We start from the raw sequence: 27,489 nt of genomic DNA on the forward strand, positions 1-27,489 counted from the left end.
CGGCGTATTCCTTAGATGTAAAGATTGTCTCGTTGCGTATATTAGTCATCTTCCTTTACATTCGTACATACTGAGGATCTTTCTTGTGATGGGAGAATAAGGTAACAATAATCAATGCCAACAGCACAATAACGAATAAAATAACGTGCCCTACTTGTTCCCAACAGTTTCGGGGAAAATAAAATTTCCTGTGTCCTCCATCACGCGGTGTTAGGTTACGAAATAAAACCAGGCTTATATGCAGGCGCGAGACCCAGGGAAAGGGGAGGGGATTTTCTGGAAATCGTGCTTCTCCATAAAGAGAATTTTTTTTAAAAAAATTAATGTATTAGAAATAACGGACAGTCAGTTGCAAAGCTCAGGTTTGTTAAACCTTGACCATGGTTTCGACGGTTTTAAAACCGTCACCCATCCACTTAATCAACATTTAAAATACATTATACAAAAATAGTAGTCGTCTACTGTAGGAGTTGGTCTTAAAACTTAGAAAAATGTGACATATTTAATGCTTGATACAAAAACATATAGTACGCACCATGAAAGATTTGTATAAAAATGACAGTTGAATATAAAACGTGGCATCGGATTCTATGGAGCGTAAATATGTCACGTTCAGAGCTAGTGAGAAACACTGACTCGTATCACTAGCTCTGAAAATGACATATTCCCTCTCCAAAATATTTTATTTTTAAATGTCAGTTTTATACAAATCTTTCAAGTTTCGTACTATGTGTTGTTGTATCCAGGGCCAAGTAAGTGATATTTTAAAAAGTTTTAAGACAAAACCCTAGAGTTGAAAGCTATACTTTCATGTAATGTACACTCCTGGAAATGGAAAAAAGAACACATTGACACCGGTGTGTCAGACCCACCATACTTGCTCCGGACACTGCGAGAGGGCTGTACAAGCAATGATCACACGCACGGCACAGCGGACACACCAGGAACCGCGGTGTTGGCCGTCGAATGGCGCTAGCTGCGCAGCATTTGTGCACCGCCGCCGTCAGTGTCAGCCAGTTTGCCGTGGCATACGGAGCTCCATCGCAGTCTTTAACACTGGTAGCATGCCGCGACAGCGTGGACGTGAACCGTATGTGCAGTTGACGGACTTTGAGCGAGGGCGTATAGTGGGCATGCGGGAGGCCGGCTGGACGTACCGCCGAATTGCTCAACACGTGGGGCGTGAGGTCTCCACAGTACATCGATGTTGTCGCCAGTGGTCGGCGGAAGGTGCACGTGCCCGTCGACCTGGGACCGGACCGCAGCGACGCACGGATGCACGCCAAGACCGTAGGATCCTATGCAGTGCCGTAGGGGACCGCACCGCCACTTCCCAGCAAATTAGGGACACTGGTGCTCCTGGGGTATCGGCGAGGACCATTCGCAACCGTCTCCATGAAGCTGGGCTACGGTCCCGCACACCGTTAGGCCGTCTTCCGCTCACGCCCCAACATCGTGCAGCCCGCCTCCAGTGGTGTCGCGACAGGCGTGAATGGAGGGACGAATGGAGACGTGTCGTCTTCAGCGATGAGAGTCGCTTCTGCCTTGGTGCCAATGATGGTCGTATGCGTGTTTGGCGCCGTGCAGGTGAGCGCCACAATCAGGACTGCATACGACCGAGGCACACAGGGCCAACACCCGGCATCATGGTGTGGGGAGCGATCTTCTACACTGGCCGTACACCACTGGTGATCGTCGAGGGGACACTGAATAGTGCACGGTATATCCAAACCGTCATCGAACCCATCGTTCTACCATTCCTAGACCGGCAAGGGAACGTGCTGTTCCAACAGGACAATGCACGTCCGCATGTATCCCGTGCCACCCAACGTGCTCTAGAAGGTGTAAGTCAACTACCCTGGCCAGCAAGATCTCCGGATCTGTCCCCCATTGAGCATGTTTGGGACTGGATGAAGCGTCGTCTCACGCGGTCTGCACGTCCAGCACGAACGCTGGTCCAACTGAGGCGCCAGGTGGAAATGGCATGGCAAGCCGTTCCACAGGACTACATCCAGCATCTCTACGATCGTCTCCATGGGAGAACAGCAGCCTGCATTGCTGCGAAAGGTGGATATACACTGTACTAGTGCCGACATTGTGCATGCTCTGTTGCCTGTGTCTATGTGCCTGTGGTTCTGTCAGTGTGATCATGTGATGTATCTGACCCCAGGAATGTGTCAATAAAGTTTCCCCTTCCTGGGACAATGAATTCACGGTGTTCTTATTTCAATTTCCAGGAGTCTATTTTCAATGTTGGTTAATTCGATGATAGGTATTAGGATGACATGTACTAGGGATAGTCAACGACTCTCACAATGGATATATAAAATGTGATGCTACGTACAATGTCTTCTGAAAAAGACGGTTTTAAAACTGTCGAAACCGTGGTCAGGGTTTAATAAAAATGTACTTTGCAACTGACTGGCTTTTATTTCTAATCCACTGAAGTTCTTCCATGCACAGTTGCTGAAACGCAGCCATGACCATGGTCATTAAAAAATTATTGACAGCATTTACATTTTTGCAGCAATGACTTTGCAAGCTTCTGGATAAATTTTCAGAAAAAAGTAGCATGAAAAGGTCTGGAAATGACAATGAATTCTGGAAAGTTACAAGCTGTGTCTAACACAGGATACTGTTCGTTTGCCTGTCTGATACCGTACCCATATAGATGTGCCAGCATCTATATTGCCTGAAGGCAACATCTGAGCCAGGAACAGGTTCCCATTCTTACGCTTGCCAAAGCTGCTACCAACAGTAAAAAATCGGACATGGTTCGTGAGGCCTCGGACAGAACCGGGAATCCACATTAAGAAGAGTAAAGCAAGGGAGAAAATGAAAGACCCATAATCAGCAAATAAATGACATCAACTGACATTCTCGCACCGAAGCGAAAACGACCGAAAAGAAACATCGTTCCAAACATTTACACGCTGTATAGCGATAACCTGCAGAGCCGCTGAAATTACAGGGAGAGCACGGCCTGGAAGCTATAAGATGCTGGAACCAAGAATCAAATCATCTTTAATAATATTTATTCGCCTCAGCAGCAGTTTAACAAAATGGGCAATCTAAAGCAATTGTTATAGCAGCCATCATACACTGAAGCGCCGTAGAAAATAGTATAGGCACGCGTATTCAAATACGGAGATGCCTAGACGGGCAGAATACGACGCCGCTGTCGGCAACGCCTATATAAGACAGAAAGCGTCTGGCGCAATTGTTCGACCGGATACTGATGCTACAATGGCAGGTTATCAAGAATTAAGTGAGTCTCATCGTGGCGTTATGGTCGGCGCATGACCGATGGGACACAGCATCTCAGAGGTAGCGATGAAGTGGAGATTTTCCCGTATGACCATTTCACGAGTGTACCGTGAATATCAGGAATCTGGTAAAACATCAAATCTCAGACATCGATGCGGACGGAAAAAGTTTCTGCAAGAACGGGGCCAACTACGACTGAAGAGAATCGTTCAACATGACGTAAGTGCAACGTTTCCGCAAATTGCTGCAGATTTCAAGGGGGGGGGGGGGGGGCATCAATAAGTGTCAGTGCGCGAACCATTCAACGAAATTCATGGATACGCGCTTTCGGAGCCGAAGGCCTACTCGGATATCCTTGATGACTGCACAACACAAAGATTTACGCCTCCCCTGGGCCCGTCAACACCGACATTGGACTTTTGATGAATGGAAACATGTTGCCTCGTCGGGCGAGTATCGTTTCAGATCGTATCGAGCGGATGGACGTGTACTGGTATGGGGACAGCCTCATGCATCCATGGACCCTGGATGTTCAAATGGTTCAAATGGCTCTGAGCACTATGGGACTCAACTGCTGTGGTCAACAGTCCTCTAGAACTTAGAACTACTTAAACCTGACTAACCTAAGGACATCACACACACCCATGCCCGAGGCAGGATTCGAACCTTCGACCGTAGCAGCGGCGCGGCTCCGGACTGGAGCGCCTAGAACCGCACGGCCACCACGGTCGGCACCCTGGATGTCAGCAGGGGACTGTCCAGGCTGGTGGAGGCTCTGTAATGGTGTGAGGTGGGTGCGCAGTGATATGGGACCCCTGATACGGCTAAATACAATGCTGACAGGTGAGGCGTACGTAAGCATCCTGACTTATCACCTACATCCACTGTGCATTCCGACGGACTTGAGCAATTACAGCAGGACAATGGGACGCCCCACACGACCGGAATTGCTGCAAATTGGTTCCAGGTACACTGTTTTGAGTTTAAACACTTCCGCTGGCCACCAAATTTTATTGGGCATATCTGGGATGCTTTGCAACGTGCTGTTCAGAAGAGATCTCCGCGCTTTCGTCCTCTTACGGATTTATGTACAGCCACGCAGGACTCATAGTGCCAGCACTACTTCAGACATTAGTAGAGTCCATGTCACGACGTGTTGCGGCACTTCTGCGTGCTCGCTGGGCCCCTGCACGATATCAATCAGCTGTACCAGTATCTTTTGCTCTTCAGTGTAAAATACAATAATAATTCCAACAATAAAAATCACATAACTTTTAAATAATATTCAAAGTTTGTACATATAACTTCAAACACGATGAACAGTCAAAAAATCAATATTAACAATATTTAAACAGTGAAAACACAATAATATTCATCACAATTCAAGGATCTGAAACAAGTAGATTTGATCATGAAACATACGTCGACACAAGTTTTCCAACCTGAGCTTACACCAAACATCGTTCGGTTTCTTCATTCAGTTTAGATTATACATTCTGAACACAGCCTAAAATTTAAAAGAACATAACCACATGCGAACATTAACAGAAATGAACTGTGAATCGCACAGCAATAAATCTCGTACGGTCGTTTCATGTTTTAACTGCGACTCCGTAATAACTGTGTATGAAGTAGCCAGTAAGCGAGGTGCTTGAGGAGTAATCGAGTTAGTCCGGCAAGTAAACACCACTTGCACGATAACAGTTCTATTAAATAAACCAGCGCTGCTCTCACTATGTAACGACGTACAAATGGTTGCCCAAAAGTTTACAGTGCAACTATGAATGCTAGTAGGTGTCCAATTAGTTTCGTTTTACAATCAAAAGACTATAGACAGGACTCAACGCCGGTATCAGTTCACAATAACGGACGCGCAGTCTTACAGGACGCTGGCCAAACAGAGAAGTCACTGGTACTTCTAGAATGTATAAATAGAATACAGTTAACAAATGCACAATAACCAGTTCACAAAAGCGGGATGCCCTTCGATGTTTCATAGGATTGCGCCCAAATACATATTTAAAATAACCTTGAAGAGCAAAAAAAAAAAAAAAAAATGGCTCTGAGCACTATGGGACTCAACATCTTAGGTCATAAGTCCCCTAGAACTTAAGAACTACGTAAACCTAACTAACCTAAGGACATCACACACACCCATGCCCGAGGCAGGATTCGAACCAGCAACCGCAGCAGTCCCGCGGTTCCGGACTGCAGCGCCAGAACCGCTAGACCACCGCGGCCGGCCCTTGAAGAGCACTAAAATGTAATTTAAACGCCGCAAATAACAATAAGTTACAACAACAGTGCTTGTACCTAGCGCCAATAGGTATTAACTTTTGAATAATAAATAAACAAGAAGTCCTTGTAAACCTGACACAATCCTAATACAGCTAGGTTATAACTAGCAAGAAACAGTGACAGATGCGTAATGGAATAGAATTAAGCAAACTATGACGAGCTACAATACTCTCATATCAGAATCATAAGAACGGAGGAACTTACTGAGCAGTTCAGACCACATTTTACCCTCAAATTTGTTCTCCCCGTACACCCCGGTACTCAAACGAATAAATGGCCAGTTTAAACCCAGGGCCAATAATCTTTAATTCTGACCCATGATAAAAGGAACAAACCAACAGGCAGAAGCAATTTAACATCAAACCAATAATAATCAACTTTTTTCGAGTCTGTTGGAGCCATTAAAAAACACTAAGTAAGGAAAGTTATCGTAAGCGCACAGCAACAGGAAATGTTATGAAACTTACTCACCTAGTTCAGTTCTTTTTGTTGAACAGGGACTGTTCCAGTAGGTAACTGGTACACCAATCATCTTTTGGTGGCGTCCCGCAATGCACGGTCACACATTTCGCCTGCCGTCTGCACACTTGTGCAGGCACTGACGACGTCGTGCGATTGGCCACACGCTTCTCTGGAACGGCCCACTCAGTTTGTCTGCTCGCAATGGACTCCGCGCTCCTGTTTCCAGTTAAAATCTTCATTCTGGACCGCCAGACAGCCCTGTACACCTGAAAAAGACTCGGAAGTGACCGCGCTGCCCTTATTGGGCGCCACGCTTGAAGCTGTCGCTGAGCAACAACCAAAGTGAGTAATTGCGCACAGTATCGAAGAGCCGGCATGGCTCAGTGGTACTTTCACACATGGTTGTTTAAAAGACAACAAATCCTTACAAAGGTTAAAGTCTTTTAAGTTTTAAGAGATGGACTCTTAAAAAGAAGTATACGTAAATTATTTTTACATGTTACAACAAGGATTGAAATAGCTTAGGAAAGCACTGGTAAACCGAACTGATTATCTATATTTAGGCTAAGAGCAAAGTAAAGGTGTTTACTCAATGTTAGACAGCAAACTTCTTCAGAAATCAAGTTAAATCTTTAAAAGGAAGACTCAGTGAAAGAACAAAGAGTTCCCCCGAATCACAACAGTACATTAGTCACACGTAACGAAAGGTGCTTAGCGTTTTTCTTGCAACGCCAGTCATTGGCTGTATAGTAAATGCTGGCGGCTTAACATCCACTAACCAAAGCAGTAGTAATAAAGAAATGTGCCGACTCTGAAGACGCAAACATGCGACTGCAAAGCTAGAGGGAAGCACTAATGGTAGGTACAATTTCCACAGGCATACATAACATTACGAACTGGACCTCACTCCTCGATGAGCAACCTTACTTACTATGCAGAACAAGCAAACGTTGAGAGCTAAGTTGGAGTGCACATGCTATTAAATCAACTAACATAGGGCAAAGCTGCCTCTCACAGGACACCGGCGAACCAGTTACTAGGTAATTAAATGCGGAGAGGTTTAATGAGCGCAGATACCTATTCTAGTCCACGCACGTCTCTGCTCTATTCACAATCGTAGGGCCAAGTGCATACCCGATTATGGTGAATGCGCACTTAGATTTTATATTGTGTAACTAACGCGTTGTCGAAGATGTGAGAGCTTTTGCTGCTATAGTATTCAAAGCTACTGCATGATACATGAACCTCTCATGTTTCCGGACGAATTCTTTTAAAATTGTGTTTCTATATGAAATGCATTTTCTTGTAGGCTATGTTTAAGCATCCATCTCTGTAGTCGATATCGTTAACTCACGCCCATTTAGTGGTGCTAGATTCAGAAGTAAGCCACCTGCAATCCTGGCAGTGGAAAATTTTCGCTGTCAGTATTTGGCCAGCAAGTGGGGGACAGGCTGTAGTGGACTGACAAGGCAGCCAGTCCACAGAGACGGGTAGCCGAAATGGCACACGTACACACACGCCGACTGGCGCGAAGTCTGGAACAGGATACGTGATGAATGTGATAAAGAAAAGAACGTAGCTACTAGAACACTTAACTTTTATATCGTCCTTTGGTATACAGCATTCTTGATGATACAAGTGAGACTATCTTGAGATACATGCAATGGTACAAATGGCGCCTTGCTAGGTCGTAGCCATTAACTTAGCTGAAGGCTATTCTAACTGTCTCTCGGCAATTGAGAGAAAGGCTTCGTACGTGTAGTCGCTAGCAATGTCGTCCGTACAACTGGGGCGAGTGCTCGTACGTCTCTCTAGACCTGCCTTGTCGTGGCGCTCGGTCTGCAATCCTGACAGTGGCGACACGCGGGTCCGACATGTACTAATGGACCGCTGCCGATTTAAGCTACCACCTAGCAAGTGTGGTGTCTGGCGGTGACACCACACAGGCGGTGGCGTAAAGTTACAGAAAACAAGTCCTCTCGTCAATGTCTTGCAATAAATTTCAGTTCTTTCCGCAGTATCTCATGAAATGGAGGCATGTGACACCGTCGATGGGGACTCGACCGTCGGATGGAGATTCTGAGCCCGCGATCCCTTCGTGCAATTCGAGAGGAGCACCTATGTGCACGCAATGTGTTTCACCCTCTCCCTCCCCTTCATACATAACAACACAAGCCCGACACTACACTGTATAAGCACTCGTGATAGTCATCCACACAACTCAGATACGCACCTAACACTTCATAACAGTTCGACGAAATTGATCGACAAACCATCTCCACTAGGACCTTCCCTAGAACCGAATTTCTAAAGTTTAGACTTTTTTAGGTTTCCATACCTCAGTCGGTAAAAAACAAAACCGTTATAGGATCATTTTGTTGTCTAACGCCGGCCGGAGTGGCCGTGCGGTTCTAGGCGCTACAGTCTGGAGCCGAGTGACCGCTACGGTCGCAGGTTCGAATCCTGCCTCGGGCATGGATGTGTGTGATGTCCTTAGGTTAGTTAGGTTTAATTAGTTCTAAGTTCTAGGCGACTGATGACCTCAGAAGTTAAGTCCAATGGTGCTCAGAGCCATTTCAACCAATTGTCTGACTGCCTGTCTTTGATTGTCTGTTCGACTGTTAAACCCTTTTTCTCAGGAAAGGGTGGACGTGTCAAGTTGAAATTTGTTACACACTGAGTTCTATGGCCTCTTGGCGGTTGAAAACATTAAAGCTTCTAAGTCAATGGAGTTCAAACCTAAGGCCACTTATGTTACATAGGTTAACCAAGTGGTCTAACGCACGGCTTTCCGGAGTGGGAAGGAGCGCCTGGTTCCCGGCACGAATCTGCCCGGTGGATTTGTGTTGAGGTCCGGTGGATGGTTTTTAGGTGGTTTTCCATCTGCCTCGGCGAATGTGGGCTCGTTCCTCCTATTCTGCGTCAGTTACACTATGTCGACGATTGCTGCGCAAACAAGTTCTCCACGTACGCGTACACCACTATTACTCTACCACGCAAACATAGGGGTTATACTCGTGTGGTGTGAGACGTTCCCTCTGCGGGTCCACCGGGGGCCGAACCGCACAATTACCCTGGGTTCGGTGTGGGGCTGCGGTAGTCGTCATGGGGTTGTGGATCACTGCGGTTGCGGCGGGGACGGAGCCTCTCCGTCGTTTCTAGGTCCCCGATTAGCATACTATACAATAGAATATGTCACATATTTTGATACTCGCAAACTCACTCATTAAAGTCTATAGGTTACTTTACGTCAAACTATAATCATAAAATCTGGCGAGATGCGACGATTCACAGTACAACTAAAGGAAAAATATCCGAAAATTGTTAATTCGTGTATAAAAGTTGTTTTTACCACAGTGTATAAACTCTTGTAACTAATCGATTTGAGGATATGGAACAAAAACGGGCTGATGAACCTATGTCCTGAAATACATCGTATCCATGTTAGAGATCATTTATTCAGTCATACTTTCTTACAGGAAATGCGGTCTACTACGCACCGTACGACGCAGCCACAGTTACAGAATGCAGGGTTTCCTCCTAGAATGTGGTACTGTTCCTCATACGTCATGCCTTAACACCCTCTCCCGCCATAGTAATTGTAATGTTGTGTCCGATCCGCTGCTAATGCTGATTTAGCTTGTAGTGCATGTGATACAGAGTTGTACACAATGATTCCCCATTCGAATCGAGAGGTTGCCGACATGGTGTTTACTTATGGAAAAGCAAATAGGAACTGGCGGCAGGCAGTGAGGTTGTATCAGAAGACCTATCCTCCCTGACAACAACCACAGCATTCGATATTCGCAACAATGTTTCGCCGTTTGTCTGAGACAGGGTCGTTTCAGGAAGCAGGAGTTCATGAAGGACGTACCCGTAATGTTTGGACACCAGATCTGGAGAAAAATGTGATTAACACTGTGGAAGGTGACTGCCGTGTCAATACCAGGCCATGGGCTTGCCAGTCTGGGGAAAGCCAGACGACAGTGTGGAACATTCTTCATCATAATTGTTACTACACCTATCACTTATAGCGTCTGCAGGGCTTACTAACGACAGATTTTTCACATAGGCAGTTTTTTCACTGGTTTCTTCACCAGGCAATCACGATTCCTGGATTTGCGTCATCCATCATTGCGGATCGGTATAACTGGCGACCGTATTTCGGGACCAGTCTTCCTATCACGTCACCTAACAGACTAGAACTATTGGCGATTCTTCCCTGCTGGAAGAAGTGGCGTTGATGAATCGAAGGGTTATGTAGCTGCTACATGGTAGAGCTCCAGCCCACTTCGCCGTTAACGTCCGGATGCTTCTCAGCCATATCTTCCCTGGTTGATGGATCAGACAAGGGGATCCAGTTGCATGGCCTACTCGTTACCACATCTCAATCTGTGCGATTTCTGGTTATGGGGCCATCACAGAAGTTGAGAGAGGACAAGTTGCTCTCTCGCCTATTTTTCAAATACGGAAAATTATTAAAGATTTTGTTACAACCTGAAGCACCTTGAGCGAGACTCTAGAAAGTAAACGGCCTGAGCTGACGTTGATGGAGCCTGGTAGGGCGCTAAAAGCATGGGGTATTTTTATGGTTCTTAGCTTGTGGAAACGGCATGTTTGGAGTTGGAAGCAATCGGCGGCGAGCCCATCCCTCACTAAATCTTGACAGACAGGTCCACAGCCGTACAGGACAGGCAGAGCCCTCATCAAGACAGGTCTCCAGCTGAACAATGCCGCAATACCTGTCGTGGCGCCAGCCGAAGGCTGGGCTGGGGGCGACGGACTGAAGGGACACATCTACACAGTGGAGTCGTAGACAGGGTATTGTGTGCAGAGCTATGCGTAATAAAGATTCACAATTTTTCGTGTTCGCTGATACTGCATACCCATTTCCATCAGCTGCCGCAGTTGTGTAAGAAAGTCCAGCTTCTGAGAAACGTTTAGAGATAGAATCTTTATTACACCTCACAGCTAGGAATAAAAACTTCCAAGGCACAGGTGATTTAGATAGAGATCTTTAAGATCGTATCTGTTTACTTGTTGGCATAGGAAGTGACACGACATCAGAGAAAAGCATCTTACCCCTCCACGAAGACTTAAAAAAAGCCAGTAATTGGCGGTTTCTTTCTTTCTTTTTTTTTCAGAGATGCAGGTTTCTTAACCCTTGCCCTCGTTCGACATGCGTTTGTGCTGTCGTGTGGGAGGGGAGATTCAGCGAATCTAGAGCCCTGTGATTGGCTTAAGACGGCGTGAAGGCGGTGTCGTTCGTGCACTTTGTGGGAAAACGGATTTTTTTATCTGGAAAGGTGTGAAGCACTCGCGTGCTGGACTTTGGTTTGGTAACAGACTTCCGGTTGATGCTCTGGCATGTGTGGTTGGTGCTTGGGACCTGTACTGAGACAGACTTCACTTGCGTGTAGTTCAGACTGGGAAGCCTATGGTGAAGTTCTTACTGTACCGACAGTGTGACTTCAAATGGCTCGGACTAATCGTTTGCCGAGGAAACACTTATTCGTTTTTGGTTTACCAGCCTTGATTTTTGGTATCCTTGTGCTCTCTGTCGTGTAAGTGAGCTCTGGTACCGCGCGTGGCGGAATTTGAATCCGCGCCAGACGGCATGGAGGTCGAAGACCCCTAGAGGTCTCTGCACCATAGCGCCGTAAGCTATGGCGGCGCGCCTCCTGGCCCACGATTATTGTGAGGGCGCCACAGTGGAACACATGGTCCTAGCAGCCAATAGCGGCGCCCCTGATCATGTATTTAAGCGCCTGCCTCTCGCTCAGCCAGCATCTTACCACCTATGCCACATACACCCACAACCAGGCCCACTTCACCTTCACCCCCCTCACCACCCTCGTTTAACTCTCCCCTACCATGGTACAACAACCCTGCCGTATCCTGTACCACAACATTCGCTCCCTGCCCGCCCACAAACTCCTGTTCCTCCACACCCTCCGTCAGCACCGCATGGATGCCTTCGTCCTAAATGAAACCTTCCTTCAACCCTGTATCTCCATCTCCACAGCTCCTTACACCCTTCACCGCACCGATAACCCATACCCTCTGGCGCGTGGCGGAGTTGCTATAGGCCACCTCCAGCACCTCCTTGTCCGGCCCCAACCTCTCTTTAACAATCCTGCCGAGCATCTCACCCTCAGCCTCTTCTTCACCACCCTTACCATCACCTGTGCCTCCATTTACGTCCGCCCTCGCACCCCCATCCCCTACGATTTCGTGGCCCACATTGACCGCACCTTCTCCACCTACGTGATTGCCGCCGACCTCAATATCCACAGCCGTGATCCTGCCGACCTACAGCGTTGGCCTCAGTTTCTCACCACCCTCCAGGGAGACCTGGTTCCCCTGCCTCAGCACACCCGACCCGAATCCAACACCACTCCTGATGTGGTCCTTGCCTCTCCCAACCTCCTTGGGAGCATCGCCACAGATGTCCTTGACCTCATTGGCAGTGACCATGCTCCTGTTCTCCTCACTATCTCTAATGGTCGCCATCCCCGCAACGCTCCTCGCCCTGACGTCCCTCCTAAACTTGTCCATGGTTACTCCTGTGCCAACTGGGATGCCTACCGGGACTCCATTCACACCCAGGTTGCCACTCACGACCTTACCCTCCAATCTCCTGATGACATCTCTCGCACTGCTGCCTTCCTGCACCAGACATTGTCTGACGCCATCGCCACCCATATCCCCACCAAAGCCATCCACCCTCACTGTCCCGCCCTGCCTCCACAGGCCATCCTCCTCCTTCGATAGTCCCGCCGCCTCTACCGCTCTTTTCTCCGCACTCGTGACCGGGATACACTTACCCACCACCGGCAATTACAATGACACATCCGCAACCTGGTTACTGCGAAGAAACGCCGTGCCTGGCGCCAGACATGTACACAACTCAACACCACGCTCCCCATAAACTCTTCCAAGTATTGGTCTGCTTTCCACCGCCTTACTGGGACCTGCCCCACCCCCCAGTACCCTCTCCTCCTTAATGACTGTCCCTTTCCTGACAACCTCAGTAAGGCCAACCACTTTGCCTCTCACCTCTCCGATGTTTTTTCCATTCCAGATTATCCCCACTTTGATTATTCCCTCTTCCCTGACGTCATGGACCGTACGAATACCTCTGTTCCTCCCCTTGCCCCTAGCTTCCAGTACTTGGACCACACACCACCATCTGAACTTAACACTCCCATCACTACACAGGACATCAGCCTCACATTCTGCACTAAACGCAACACTGCTCCCGGCCACAGCTGCATTACCTACCGCCACCTCAAACACTGCCCTCCCTCCTTCCTTTTAATCCGTGCCACCCTCTACAATGTCATCCTTGCTACTGGCTTCTATCCTGACCTGTGGAAAACCTCTCATATCCTGATGTTCTCCAAACCCAACAAGCCTCCATCTGATGCCTCTTCCTATCGTCCTATCTGTCTCACATCGGTGTACAGCAAGCTCTTGGAATCCATCCTTTCCCGGCGCATCCATCACCACCTCCACCAAAACCACGTCCTCCCGAACACCCAATGTGGCTTTCGACCTTCCTTCTCTGCTGATGACCAACTCCTCCGCCTCACTCATCTCCTCTCCCTCCAGCTTACCTCCCATCGCTCTGCCATTTTTGTCTCCCTTGACCTTGAAAAGGTCTACAACCGTGTCTGGCATCCTGGTCTCCTGTTTAAACTCCAAACCTACGCCCTTCCTATCAACTACATCCGTCTGATGGCCTCCTTCCTTTCCCACCGCCCCTCCTATGTTACCATCCATAATGCCAATTCCCACACCTTCTACCCCTCTACGAGTGTGCCCCACGACTCTGTCCTCTCCCCTCTCCTCTACCTCCTGTACACAGCAGATATGCCCCAACCCCCCCCCCCCCCGACCCCTCCAGTACACCTCTTGCAATATGCTGATGACACCGCATTCCTCGCCCTCGCTCCTACCCTCCAATGGTCCCAACGCCTTCTCCAGACTCACCTTAACCTTTTTGCTGCATGGTGTAACCAGTGGCTCCTGAAAATCAATCTTTCCAAGACCCAGGCAATCATCGTAGGTCGTACCACTCGCTCCTTCCGGCTCCTGGATTTCTCCCTTACTGTCTGCGCCTGTCCTGTCTGCCTCACCCCCACCCTCACCTACCTTGGCCTCACCATTGACCGTCACCTCACCTGGATCCCTCATCTCCGCTCCATCCAATCCAAAGCCCACAACCGCCTCTGACTCCTCAAACTCCTCTCTGGCTGGACATGGGGGTTGCACCCCTCTACCATCCTCCACACCTACAAAACCTTAATCCGTCCCATCCTATGTTATACCAGTCCTGTCTGGATATCTGCCCCCCCCCAAATTCTATAAGTCCCTCCAGTTCCCTGAGCGTCATGCCCTCTGCCTCACCTTCCGTATACTCCTCCAGTCCCCCACGCGGATCCTCCATGATCTCATTCTTTTCCTCCATCTGCTCCTCTTCCTCGAACCTCAAACACATCCGCATCCTCTACATCTGTCGCCGCCGCCTTGAACCCCCTCACCCCCTGGTTGCTCCTCTCGTCTCCCATCCCCGCCCCCTGCCACGTCTTCACTGTTGTATCCCCCCTACCCTCCATCTCTACACCCTACATCTCCTTTCCCAAGGTGGCTTCCATCAACTCCCCCTCCCGGATGGTGCCCTCTCTCCCTCCATTTATCCCTCCTATCAACTCTGATCCTCACGCCCCTCCTTTCTTCCGTCCTTTCCCTGGGCTCCCTCTTCCTTCCCCCTTCCATCCTGTGTTTTCTCCCCACCTACCCTCTCCCTATCTCCTTTCTCCCCCCCCCCCCACCCGAGTCCTTTTGTACTCCCCTCCTCTGCCTTCCCCACTCCCTGGCACGTCTGCGCAGCACCCCCCACCCCTCTTATGGATCCTCACCTTCCATTGGCTCCTTTCCCCCCTCCTCCTTCACTTTTACTCTCCTTCCCCCCATTTTCTTCCAGTCATCTGACCAGTTTCCCCCCCACCTGCTCTCGGGTGTGGTATGTCATATTTGTGCCAACTTTTTAGTGTAGTGTTTAAGTGAGTGTTCAGTGTTGTGCGTCTTTCCACAGTGTTACGAACAGAAATCATGCTGTCGGTGGGTGTGCATTTTATATCTCTTGCGAACAGAACCCAGACTGTCGCCGTGTTTTTTAATTGTCTGTCTATTATTTTTCTGCTTCCTGTGTATTTTATTAGCATCATCAACCCTGTGTTTTATGTTTTAAGCTCCGGAATTTACTGCCATTTTACCTTTAAGTCACCGATTTTATCGCCAACTGTTCATATTTTTTATTATCTTCATCTTTTTAAAACAAATTCTGCAGGCTGAAGAGCGGCGTAATAAGCTGCTGCCAGCCCGCCCCCTTTAGGGGGAATCGAAACTCAATAAAGGAAAAAAAAAGAAAAGCTCAGCCAGCCAGTCTAATATTGCGTGCGTCTCTGGAGATATCGCCTTGCCTTAGACACTGTCCTTACTTTCTAGTTTTGTGTACGAGTTGCCGTGGTTTTCTAGTGGTTCTGTTGTTTCGATCTTGTTGTTCGTCGTTTGGTCCTTCGTTGGTCGTGTCCGTCCTCTCCCGTTCGTGTTGTCGTTCGCGGGCCGCTCCGTGTGTCCTGCCGCGCTTTCCGTCAAGTCAAACCCGCGACCAGGGAAAGGGTGTGTCACACACTGAAACCTACCGTGATTTCAAGGCTCTGGTAGAGAGTAAATTGCGATCCGCCTGCCTGATCGCTAGTCCGATCGATCGATTCAAAGGTGCCCCCTCACGTCTCACCTCCGCCGCACCCATCTCGCCAGCTGCAAGTTACATCGCCACACGAAGCACACTGCTCTTCCGGAATTTTCATGGCGTACAGATTCCAACTGCCACTTGCTCTCAGCTGCATCTATGTAGAGGAACCACAGTAGATTTAATCAATCAAAGTCTGCTCAACGTCAGATCAATAAATATTGCGTTATCCATATTTTTAGGGCCAGAATACTTGACTCGCTTCTGCCACTCAGGATCATTGTCCATTGTACTCTTAAAGCAACTGTTAGTTGTTTACAATAATCAATCAACAAATGGTTTAGCATAATTAATGTCTGTCTTTGTTTTGGGAAAATTAATGTTGTTACGAAACTAAATTTTTCATACATCCTCAATCATTTTATAACAGCCCCACAGGGTTAACTTTATAAGCTCGGTGTATGCAGAACTCATTCCAGATGTGGAGACCCTGGAGCAGCGAATTCATGCTCCGTTCGGCGTTGTTTGGATGCAGCCTGGCCGATGTGAATATGTGAGACAGAACATGCTACAGCGCGTACACGCATGCTTTGAGGCCCATGAAAACCATTTTCAGCACATACTGTAACTGTGGTTGCATGGTACAGCGCATATTAGACCACAGTCTCTCTAACAATATATGATTGAATACATGGTCTCTGGCATGGAAGCCATGCATTTCCGGACATGAGTTCATTAGACCTTTTTGTTCCTTATCCTCTCATCGATCAGTCCCTGGAGTTTGTACACGGTAAAATATACCACCCTGTACATCACACGAAGAAAATATCGTTCATCGTCGTTATCTGACTTCAGACTGGACATTAAAAAGGACACTAGTTATGCATTCAGGCTCCTTAGATAGGAATGGTAAAAGAAAAATATTACCGTTGTGATCCTGTCCCCCTCAATGGGGAACTACTGATTACTGTAATAGTGGTCGCCTGCCCTTGTATACTTTATGTCACATGTACAGGGTGGTGCATTAATAGTGACCGGGCCAAATATCTCACGAAATAAGCATCAAACGAAAAAACTACAAAGAACGAAATTCGTCTAACTTGAAGGGGGAAATCAGATGGCGCTATGGTTGGCCCGTTAGATGGCGCAGCCATAGATCAAACGGATATCAACTGCGTTTCTTTAAGCAGGAACCCCCATTTTTATTACATATTCGTGTAGTACGTAAAGAAATATGAATGTTTTAGTTGGACCACTTTTTCGCTTTGTGATAGATGGCGCTGCCATATTCACAAACGTTTAAGTACGTGGTATCACGTAACAATCCGCCATTGCGGACAGTATTTGCTTCGTGATACATTACCCGTGTTGAAATGGACCGTTTACCAACTGCGGAAAAGGTCGATATCCTGTTGATAAATGGTTATTGTGATCAAAATGCCCAACGGGCGTGTGCAATGTATGCTGCTCGGTATCATGGACGACATCATCCAAATGTCCGGACCGTTCACCTGATAGCTACGTCATTTAAGGAAACAGGAAGTGTTCAGCCACATGTGAAACGTCAACCAAGACCTGCAACAAAAGATGGTGCCCAAGTAGGTGTTTTAGCTGCTGTCGCGGCTAATCCGTAAATCAGTAGCAGACAAATTGCGCGACAATCGGGAATCTCAAAAACCTCGGTATTGAGAATGCTAAATCAACATCGATTGCACCCGTACCATATTTCTATGCACCAAGAATTGCATCGCGATGACATTGAACGTCGTGTACAGTTCTGCCACTGGGCACAAGGGAAATTACGGGAAGATGACAGATTTTTTGCACGCATTCTATTTAGCGACGAAGTGTCGTTCACCAACAGCGGTAACGTAAACCGGCATAATATGCACTATTGGGCAACGGAAAATCCACGATGGCGGCGACAAGTGGAAAATCTGCGACCTTGCGGGTTAATGTACGGTGTGGTATTATGGGAGGAAGGATAATTGGCCCCCGTTTTATCGATGGCAATCTAAATGGTGCAGTATATGCTGATTTCCTGCGTAATGTTCTACTGACGTTACTACACGATGTTTCAGTGCATGACAGAATGACGATGTACTTCCAACATAATGGATGTCCGGCACATAGCTAACGTGCGGTTGAAGCGGTATTGAATAGCCTATTTCATGACTGGTGGATTGGTCGTCGAAGCACCATACCATGGCCCGCACCTTCACCGGATATGACGTTCCCGGATTTCTTTCTGTGGCGAAATTTGAAGGATATTTGCTATCGTGATCCACTGACAACGCCTGACAAAACGCGTCAGCGGATTGTCAATGCATGTGCGAACATTACGGAAGGCGAACTACTCGCTGACGAACTACTCGCTGTTGAGAGGAATTTCGTTACACGTATTGCCAAATGCACTGCGGTTGACGGACATCATTTTGAGCATTGAGCATCGATGGATCACACTGTATATTAATCAAATTAAAGTAATGTCGAAAATCGAGGAATCTCTGGGTCCAGTATCTTACCAGTATCACCGTAGATAACAGGGAAAAATGGTAGAGTTTCTCAATTCCCGGAGTGGATGAACTATCTATATATAGATCTACATCTACATCTACATTTATACTCCGCAAGTCACCCAACGGTGTGTGGCGGAGGGCACTTTACGTGCCACTGCCATTACCTCCCTTTCCTGTTCCAGTCGCGTATGGTTCGCGGGAAGAACGACTGTCTGAAAGCCTCCGTGCGCGCTCTAATCTCTCTAATTTTACATTCGTGACCTCCTCGGGAGGTATAAGTAGGGGGAAGCAATATATTCGATACCTCATCCAGAAACGCACCCTCTCGAAACCTGGCGAGCAAGCTACACCGCGATGCAGAGCGCCTCTCTTGCAGAATTTGCCACGAGTTTGTTAAACATCTCCGTAACGCTATCACGGTTACCAAATAACCCTGTGACGAAACGCGCCGATCTTCTTTGGATCTTCCCTGTGTCCTCCGTCAACCCGATCTGGTACGGATCCCACACTGATGAGCAATACTCAAGTATAGGTTGTTTTGTAAGCCACCCCCTTTGTTGATGGACTACATTTTCTAAGGACTCTCCCAATGAATCTCAACCTGGTACCCGCCTTACCAACAATTAATTTTATATGATCATTCGACTTCAAATCGTTCCGCACGCATACTCCCAGATATTTTACAGAAGTAACTGCTACCAGTGTTTGTTCCGCTATCATATAATCATACAATAAAGGATCCTTCTTTCTATGTATTCGCAATACATTACATTTGTCTATGCTAAGGGTCAGTTGCCACTCCCTGCACCAAGTGCCTATCTGCTGCAGATCTTCCTGCATTTCGCTACAATTTTCTAATGCTTCAACTTCTCTGTATACTACAGCATCATCCGCGAAAAGCCGCATGGAACTTCCGACACTATCTACTAGGTCATTTATATATATTGTGAAAAGCAATGGTCCCATAACACTCTCCTGTGGCACGCCAGAAGTTACTTTAACGTCTGTAGACGTCTCTCCATTGATAACAACATGCTGTGTTCTGTTTGCTAAAAATTCATCAATCCAGCCACACAGCTGGTCTGATATTCCGTAGGCTCTTACTTTGTTTATCAGGCGACAGTGCGGAAGTGTATCGAACGCCTTCCGGAAGTCAAGAAAAATAGCATCTACCTAGGAGCCTGTATCTAATATTTTCTGGGTCTCATAAACAAATAAAGCGAGTTGGGTCTCACACGATCGCTGTTTCCAGAATCCATGTTGATTCCTATAGAGTAGATTCTGGGTTTCCAGAAATGACATGATAAGCGAGCAGAAAACATGGTCTAAAATTCTACAACAGATCGATGTCAGAGATGTAGGCCTATAGTTTTGCGCATCTGCTCGACGACCCTTCTTCAAGACTGGGACTACCTGTGCTCTTTTCCAATCATTTGCACTCAGTATAATGTCACTCGATGCTCTGTCCCTACCACCCGTCCTAAACATCTGAGTGTCCCAGTCTATATCTGGTAAATTGAAATCTCCACCTAAGACTATAACATGCTGAGAAAATTTATGTGAAATGTATTCCAAAGTTTCTCTCAGTTGTTCTGCCGCTAATGCTGCTGAGTCGGGAGGTCGGTAAAAGGAGCCAATTATTAACCTAGCTCGGTTGTTGAGTGTAACCTCCACCCATAATAATTCACAGGAACTATCCACTTCTACTTCACTACAGGATAAACTACTACTAACAGCGACGAACACTCCACCACCGGTTGCATGCAATCTATCCTTTCTAAACACCGTCTGTACCTTTGTAAAAATTTCGGCAGAATTTATCTCTGGCTTCAGCCAGCTTTCTGTACCTGTAACGATTTCAGCTTCGGTGCTTTCTATCAGCGCTTGAAGTTCCGGTACTTTACCAACGCAGCTTCGACAGTTGACAATTACAATACCGATTGCTGCTTGGTCCCCGCATGTCCTGAATTTGCCCCGCACCCGTTGAGGCTGTTGCCCTTTCTGTACTTGCCCAAGGCCATCTAACCGAAAAAAACCACCCAGCCCACGCCACACAACACCTGCTACCCGTGTAGCCGCTTGTTGCGTGTAGTGGACTCCTGACCTATCCAGCGGAACCCGAAACCCCACCACCCTATGGCGCAAGTCGAGGAATCTGCAGCCCACATGGTCGCAGAACCGTCTCAGCCTCTGATTCAGACCCTCCACTCGGCTCTGTACCAAAGGTCCTCAGTCAGTCCTGTCGACGATGCTGCAGATGGTGAGCTCTGCTTTCATCCCGCTAGCGAGACTGGCAGTCTTCACCAAATCAGATAGCCGCCGGAAGCCAGAGAGGATTTCCTCCGATCCATAGCGACACACATCATTGGTGCCGACATGAGCGACCACCTGCAGATGGGTGCACCCCGTACCCTTCATGGCATCCGGAAGGACCCTTTCCACATCTGGAATGACTCCGCCCGGTATGCACACGGAGTGCACATTGGTTTTCTTCCCCTCTCTTGCTGCCATATCCCTAAGGGGCCCCATTACGCGCCTGACGTTGGAGCTCCCAACTACCAGTAAGCCTACCCTCTGCGACCGCCTGGATCTTGCAGACTGAGGGGCAACCTCTGGAACAGGACAAGCAGTCATGTCAGGTCAAAGATCAGTATCAGCCTGAGACAGAGCCTGAAACCGGTTCGTCAGACAAAGTGGAGAGGCCTTCCGTTCAGCCCTCCGGAATGTCTTTAGCCCCCTGCCACACCTTGAGACGACTTCCCACTCTACCACAGGTGAGGGATCAGCACCAATGCGGGCAGTTTCCCGGGCAATCACAGTCGTAGTCCGATCGGGGGATGCGTGGGACAAGCTGGCCGTCCCCGACAAACCCCCATCCAGACCCCTACAGTGATGCTCATGGCAACAGCCTCAAGCTGTGTGACCGAAGCCAACACTGCCTGAAGCTGGGAGCGAAGGGATGCAAACTCAGCCTGCATCCGAACACAGCAGTTGCAGTGCCTATCCATGCTAAAAACTGTTGTGCAAAGAACGTCTGAACTAATCTACAGAGAGCGGAAACAAATCGACACAAAATTTAAACGGTTATTAAAATACAAGACTGCCTAGTAAATGCAGTAATGCTGCTACTTGCGCACTGCTGACACACTGCTCGGCGGCGGAAGGAGACTACGCGATTTTACACTATTCAGGTACTAAAACGCGATGCTACAACTCTCAAATACTATAATACGCCCGAAATTTATGAATTAAACTATGCAAGTACCAAAAACACACAAAGAAATTAAGAATTAAACTATGTAACAAATGAGTGAGCTAGGAGTATACGACTTGCTGCTGCAGCTGCTTATTCAACGGCGGCAGGGAGCACACTGACTGTGACCAACCGACACTGGCCGTTCGAAACAAAAACAGAAGACAGACGACTACGCGAATTTACACTATTCAGGTACTAAAACGTGATGCTACAACTCTCAAATACTATAATACGCCCGAAATTTATGAATTAAACAATGCAAGTACCAAAAACACACAAAGAAATTAAGAATTAAACTATGTAACAAATGAGTGAGCTAGGAGTATACGACTTGCTGCTGCGGCTGCTTATCCAACGGCGGCAGGGAGCCAAGGGGCATTCAAACGAAACCCAGTCACTAGTGTAAAGTAGCGGTAACGATTTTATTAACTCAAAAATGTTGTTATTCACAGTACACGTGCTCAAAAGTAGTCGCCAAAACTGTTGGCACGTTCATTCCATTGCGACACTAGCCGGTCGATTCCATACTTGAAAAAGCTAGTAGGCTGCTGTCGGATACTGGCCTGGACGCAGTCACACACTTCGTCATCCGTTGCGAATCGATGTCCGCGAGTAGCTTGTTTCAGAGGTCGAAACACATGAAAGGCACACGGTGAAAGATCGGGACTCTACGGTAGATCTTCCAGCGTTTCCCACCGAAACTGCTGCAATGTCGTCTTCACCGCATTGGCCGTATGCGGTCGGGCATTATCATGCAGGAGGATAACCCCACTGGACAACATGTCTGGAACCGCAAGTCCGCTACGGTAACAGGTTCGAATTCTGCCCCTGGCATGGATGTTTGTGATGTCCTTAGGTTAGTTAGGTTTAACTAGTTCTAAGTTCTAGGGGACTAATGACCTCAGCAGTTGAGTCCCATAGTGCTCAGAGCCATTTGAACCATTTTTTTTGACAACATGCCTCGGCGTTTCGACTTGATGGATCGTCTAAGGGTCTATAAAGTGGCATGATAACGCTGGGCAGTGATGGTGGTTACCCGTTAAGGAACACAACAAACAATGGGCCCTTGTCGTCAGGAAAGAAGGACATCATGACCTAACGGTAAGTGGTGTGCACGGCCTTTGATTTCTTTGGAGATGATGAAGTCGTATGTTTCCACTGCTTGCTCTGACGCTAGCTTTCCGGTTCAAAATGGTGACACCACGTTTCGTCACCCGTGAAAATACGTGACAGAAAGCCATATTCCTCCTCATAATAATGTTACAGATGACTCGAAGACAGCGCCATTCGAGTATTGCGCCGTTCGGCGGTCAGTTGGTGGTGAAGCCACAGCGCACAGATTTTTCGAAAGTGTTGATGCATTATGGTGTGGGCTGTGCCCATGCTGATACCCAGTAACCGATGGATATCGTCGACGGTGATTCTGCGGTTGTCCAAGACTAAAGCATTCACTTCCCTAACAATTTCCGGTGTGATGCACGATGAGCCTGTCCAGGACGAGCATCGTCTTCCAGTGACTCGCGCTCCTCTAGGAATCGTTTGCGCCATTCCACAACACTTGAACGACTCAGATTATACGCGCCGTACAAAGCCTTCATCCTTCGATACATTTCACGGCCTCCAACTCCCTCCCCCGCCAAAATTCGAATCACTCCTCGTCGTTCCTGCTCACTCGCCTGCATGTTCGGTAGTGCTGGGCGTCGTGACCGAGCGGTTCTAGGCGCTTCAGTCCAGAACCGCGATGCTGCTACGGTCGCAGATTCGAATCCTGCCTCGGGCACGACTGCGTGTGATGTTACGGCAAGAAAAAGGAATAAAAGTGCTATATTGTTAATACTTTCATCCTTCTTTACCTTCTTTGCATTGCTGCAGATGACGTGTCACTGAGCACATTTCTACTGTGCATGCAGTACACGTGAGGTGCCTAGTTGTTTTCATTGCCCTGTGTGGAATACATAAGTTTTTGCACACTTCACTAACCTGTTGTCTTCATGATGATGTTGTCCCCAGCGCAGAAAACAGCACGCAGGTCGTGGATTCTTTTTCTTGAGGCTGGAATATAACTTCGCAAGGAACTTTTGCTACGAATAAACTATAACTCATTTGGAATGCCACTCGCGTTTTTATTGATATAGACACGAGAAACTATTCTTGATCACAACGTATTGAACATATCTTTCCACAGTCATTATATCTGGCTAAAGTAACATGAAATACATCCTGCCACAGACAACATGTCTGTCTACTGGAACGGTCAGAACTGGAGAGCCGGAGCCCGCATCTCGTGGTCGTGCGGTAGCGTTCTCGCTTCCCACGCCCGGGTTCGATTCCCGGCGGGGTCAGGGATTTTCTCTGCCTCGTGATGGCTGGGTGTTGTGTGCTGTCCTTAGGTTAGTTAGGTTTAAGTAGTTCTAAGTTCTAGGGGACTTATGACCATAGCAGTTGAGTCCCATAGTGCTGAGAGCCATTTGAACCATTTTTGGAGAGCCGGATTGCCCGAGACACTTCGTGCGCCAAGCCAGCAAGGCGTGACCCGATCGCCACCGAAGTGCATCGCCAGTAATATCGTCAGTCTTTTGTTTTAGTAATACTTTGATTTTAATAATTTTGAAATGAATGATCGATAGCTGTATGTTGAGAGATGTTTATTTAAAAAAATGAAGTAATTTGGATGACAGGTTTAATTAAGAATAGTAACTAAAGTTTAACGTTTTGGCGCCCGACCACCGAACACAGCAGCCAATGGCAGAGCAGCAGCATCATGCAGGCGGTCTTTCTCACGGGAATGGTACCGAATCTAACATCTGTCACCGGTACCTCATCCCACATTGCGTCATCTCTATGCTTCTTGCATCTCCACTGCCCTGGGATTAGCTTCCTGGAGCCTAATATGACGGCTGAATAAGCCAGAAATATTACAGTGTCCTTATGTTAGTTAGGTTTAAGCAGTTGTAAATCTAGGGGACTGATGACCTCAGATGTTAAGTCCCATAGTGCTTAGAGCCATTTGAACCATTTGTGACCACCTTCTCTATGGCGCGAAACCACGCTGGCGCACGCGTCAGTCTCCCCAACAATAGATGGCGCCACCACACCCGCAGTCACGTGGTGCCATCCTACGTGTAAGGCAAAGGTAGACGCACTGACCATGTTTCGTTTGAATGAACCTTGTAATTAACTTTGCACAGAACCCCAGTGCATGACCGCTACTCTCGCATCTGACCTTATTATTTATTTTATTTTTAGTCTGAGAGGATGAATATGAAGAATTTTAGCGCTGGTTTACAGCTGTCGGCTGCCTCGTACGAACCGCGCCAGATGCGATACAACATTCCCGTGTCTTCCACCTGCAGAGCGCGGTCAACATACCAGGTCAGCGCCTAGGGATCGATGCAGCGTCGCTGACTTATGGCCCTGCGAGCGCTTCTCGTAATCCGCCCTCCGACAGCCATCAGTTGCCCGGCAGCTCGCCGCTTGTACCAATTAACTAGAAAAACTACCCGCGGCACGCAAGACCGCGTTTATCCCGCATATCCACTCTCTGCCGGCTGTCGACGGCCGTAAGCCCTGTCCATTACTTTGTCTCCTTTTTCGTTTTCGTCACGTGCTCTCTTCGTCGCCTAGTAAACGACTACCATTTGTACTGTGCACACAGACACCCGGGCAGAGGAAGCTGTTTCGCTAGGTATGAGCAAGAAGACAGGGTGCATACCGAGGGTGGGGGACGAGTGGGAAGATTGCAAAACGGGTATGACGGGGCCCGCGGAGAACAAAGGCGAGAGGCGTTATCTCGGCGCCGTATTCGCGGCCTGTGTTTCCTTCTGCGAGATGACGCGCGCGGCTGCGTGGCTGAACAGGGCCCGGTTGGAGGGGACGCGGCCTAGCGGACGAGATAGCGACCACTGCCGGCCGCCTGCGGATTTACAGTACGCTCGTAAAATCCTGTGGGGCCTCGTAAACTGTACCTACAAATCGTCTTCGCAGATTAAAAGGAAAAGAAAAAAAAACAGCGCGCGGAGAAAGGAGGTAGAATAAAAAAAGAGGAACAAAGGCCGGCTTTTACTTAGCTGGGCGTGCGCTCGCGGAGATACGGAGGGTTTTAAAAATGGCGTTTATTAAGACATAAAATTAAATTTAGCCTCTAAGATTTCCCTCTTCACGAATGTAAACTCGTACTGCACTTGCCTCTGGAATATATTAGTTGTCAAGGACGAAGTCTCTGGAAATGTCCCAACTCCATATATCTAACTCACACTGCGCTTCGCGCCAAAATGCTTCTTGTCTCCCACAGAACAGAAAGTGTACATTCTTCCTCAGAAGACAAGAAACCCCGGAAAGTTCCAATAGGATTCTCCTTCTATTGGTTCCGTACGAACTTAATTATTTGTGTACATGATAATAATATTAATTTCGTGTTCCTCAGTGGCCTACTGCTAGTCTTTATGTCGAACCCCACGTCGGCTACTAAGGTATCCCAGTGATCCAACTGAGGAAAGGGGTCCTGCAGCTTAACGTGGATTCCGAACCATGAGCTGTATCTTACGACTCCTCACATCGTTGAGAGGTGGAGGTTAGGTCAAGGAAAACACTGAAAAATCCGTGGTCTGACGAAGACTCGATCCCAAAACCTCTCGACTTGCAGGCACAGGCTTTACCGTTTAAACCACCACGCCCGACATGAGTGTACAAAGTTCATCTACAGATTTCGATAACTGAGCTTGCGAGTATCGAAATATGTGGCATATGTGTCCGTATATTTTTAGCACATTTACTTAGGACACGGATGGGCAACCCGCGGCCTGTAGGTCAGAGAAAGACAGCGATTAGTTTCGATCGGGCCCGTGGTATAATTTGTGGGGAAGAGAGCGAGGCGCTGCAGAATTTTGCAACAGAGATTTTTGACACAGCTTTCGTAAAATGTCGTAAGTGCAGCAGCAACATTTATGAATCATAATAAAGGTAAATATATGAAGATGGGGTGAACACGGAATTAATGTAGTCAAAAACGCAAGCTTTGAGGCATAATTTGTTGGCATTGAGTGTGCGTAAATGGGTGACGGTCAAATGGGTCCTTTATGTCACGGACGTTAACGTCACAGACGCTCTAGTTTTGACTTCAAGCGCTAGAAGCGCTGCAGTCCCACCACGTGACGGGGAGCCGGCAAACTAAAGTATGTGAATCAGGTCCGGCGTTCACCAGAGGTAGCTCATGCCTGGCAGGAGCTCAGAATTTTTACATCACCAACGGAAGTTGATACCTAAACGCTTTCCTGAGAACAAGGGGTATAACAGGTGGACTGATAGACAATAGACAGCAAAAAAAGTATTTTGTACGGTGTATTTACAAATTAACAATTTTAGGATTAATAATTGAGATTCTGATGGATGCTGTACTACGATATTGTATAAAATAGTGCAATAATAACCTATGAAACTGATATTAGACAGTATTACAAAGGCCTTCGTCAGGATAAGGCTGGTTTGTCAGGAGGAAAGGTGCCTCTATTAATTGCATACCTCGCTGTCAGTATATCTTACTTGTGAAAATTTATTAGCCCTACAATATAACAGGCTAGTCACGATGACAGGGGATAGAGTAAGGAAACATCTGTTCCTGGACTATCCGACTTGCCACTGATTGGCGATAGCGAATCAACGCTTGGCTTCTGGTGGCAGTGTTTTCTTCCTGGTGCACGCGGAAATGCACTGACAGCCCCTCCGTAGCACTTTCCTAGGCAGCCACGTCCGTATCCGGTGAGGCTTCTGCCGCACGATCGCTCGCGGCTCGTCGAACTTACATAGCTGACAGCCAGGACGCCGTAATTTTGTAGCCATCCTCCCTACTTGATGTTGTCAAGGTGCTTAACAATTTCTATTGCCTCTCCTATATTGCGTTGGCTCGTCCACGACTGTTTACCTAGCATGCA

The sequence above is a fragment of the Schistocerca nitens genome, chromosome 8, assembly GCF_023898315.1.
Source record: "Schistocerca nitens isolate TAMUIC-IGC-003100 chromosome 8, iqSchNite1.1, whole genome shotgun sequence".
NCBI classification, from domain to species: Eukaryota; Metazoa; Arthropoda; class Insecta; order Orthoptera; family Acrididae; genus Schistocerca; species Schistocerca nitens.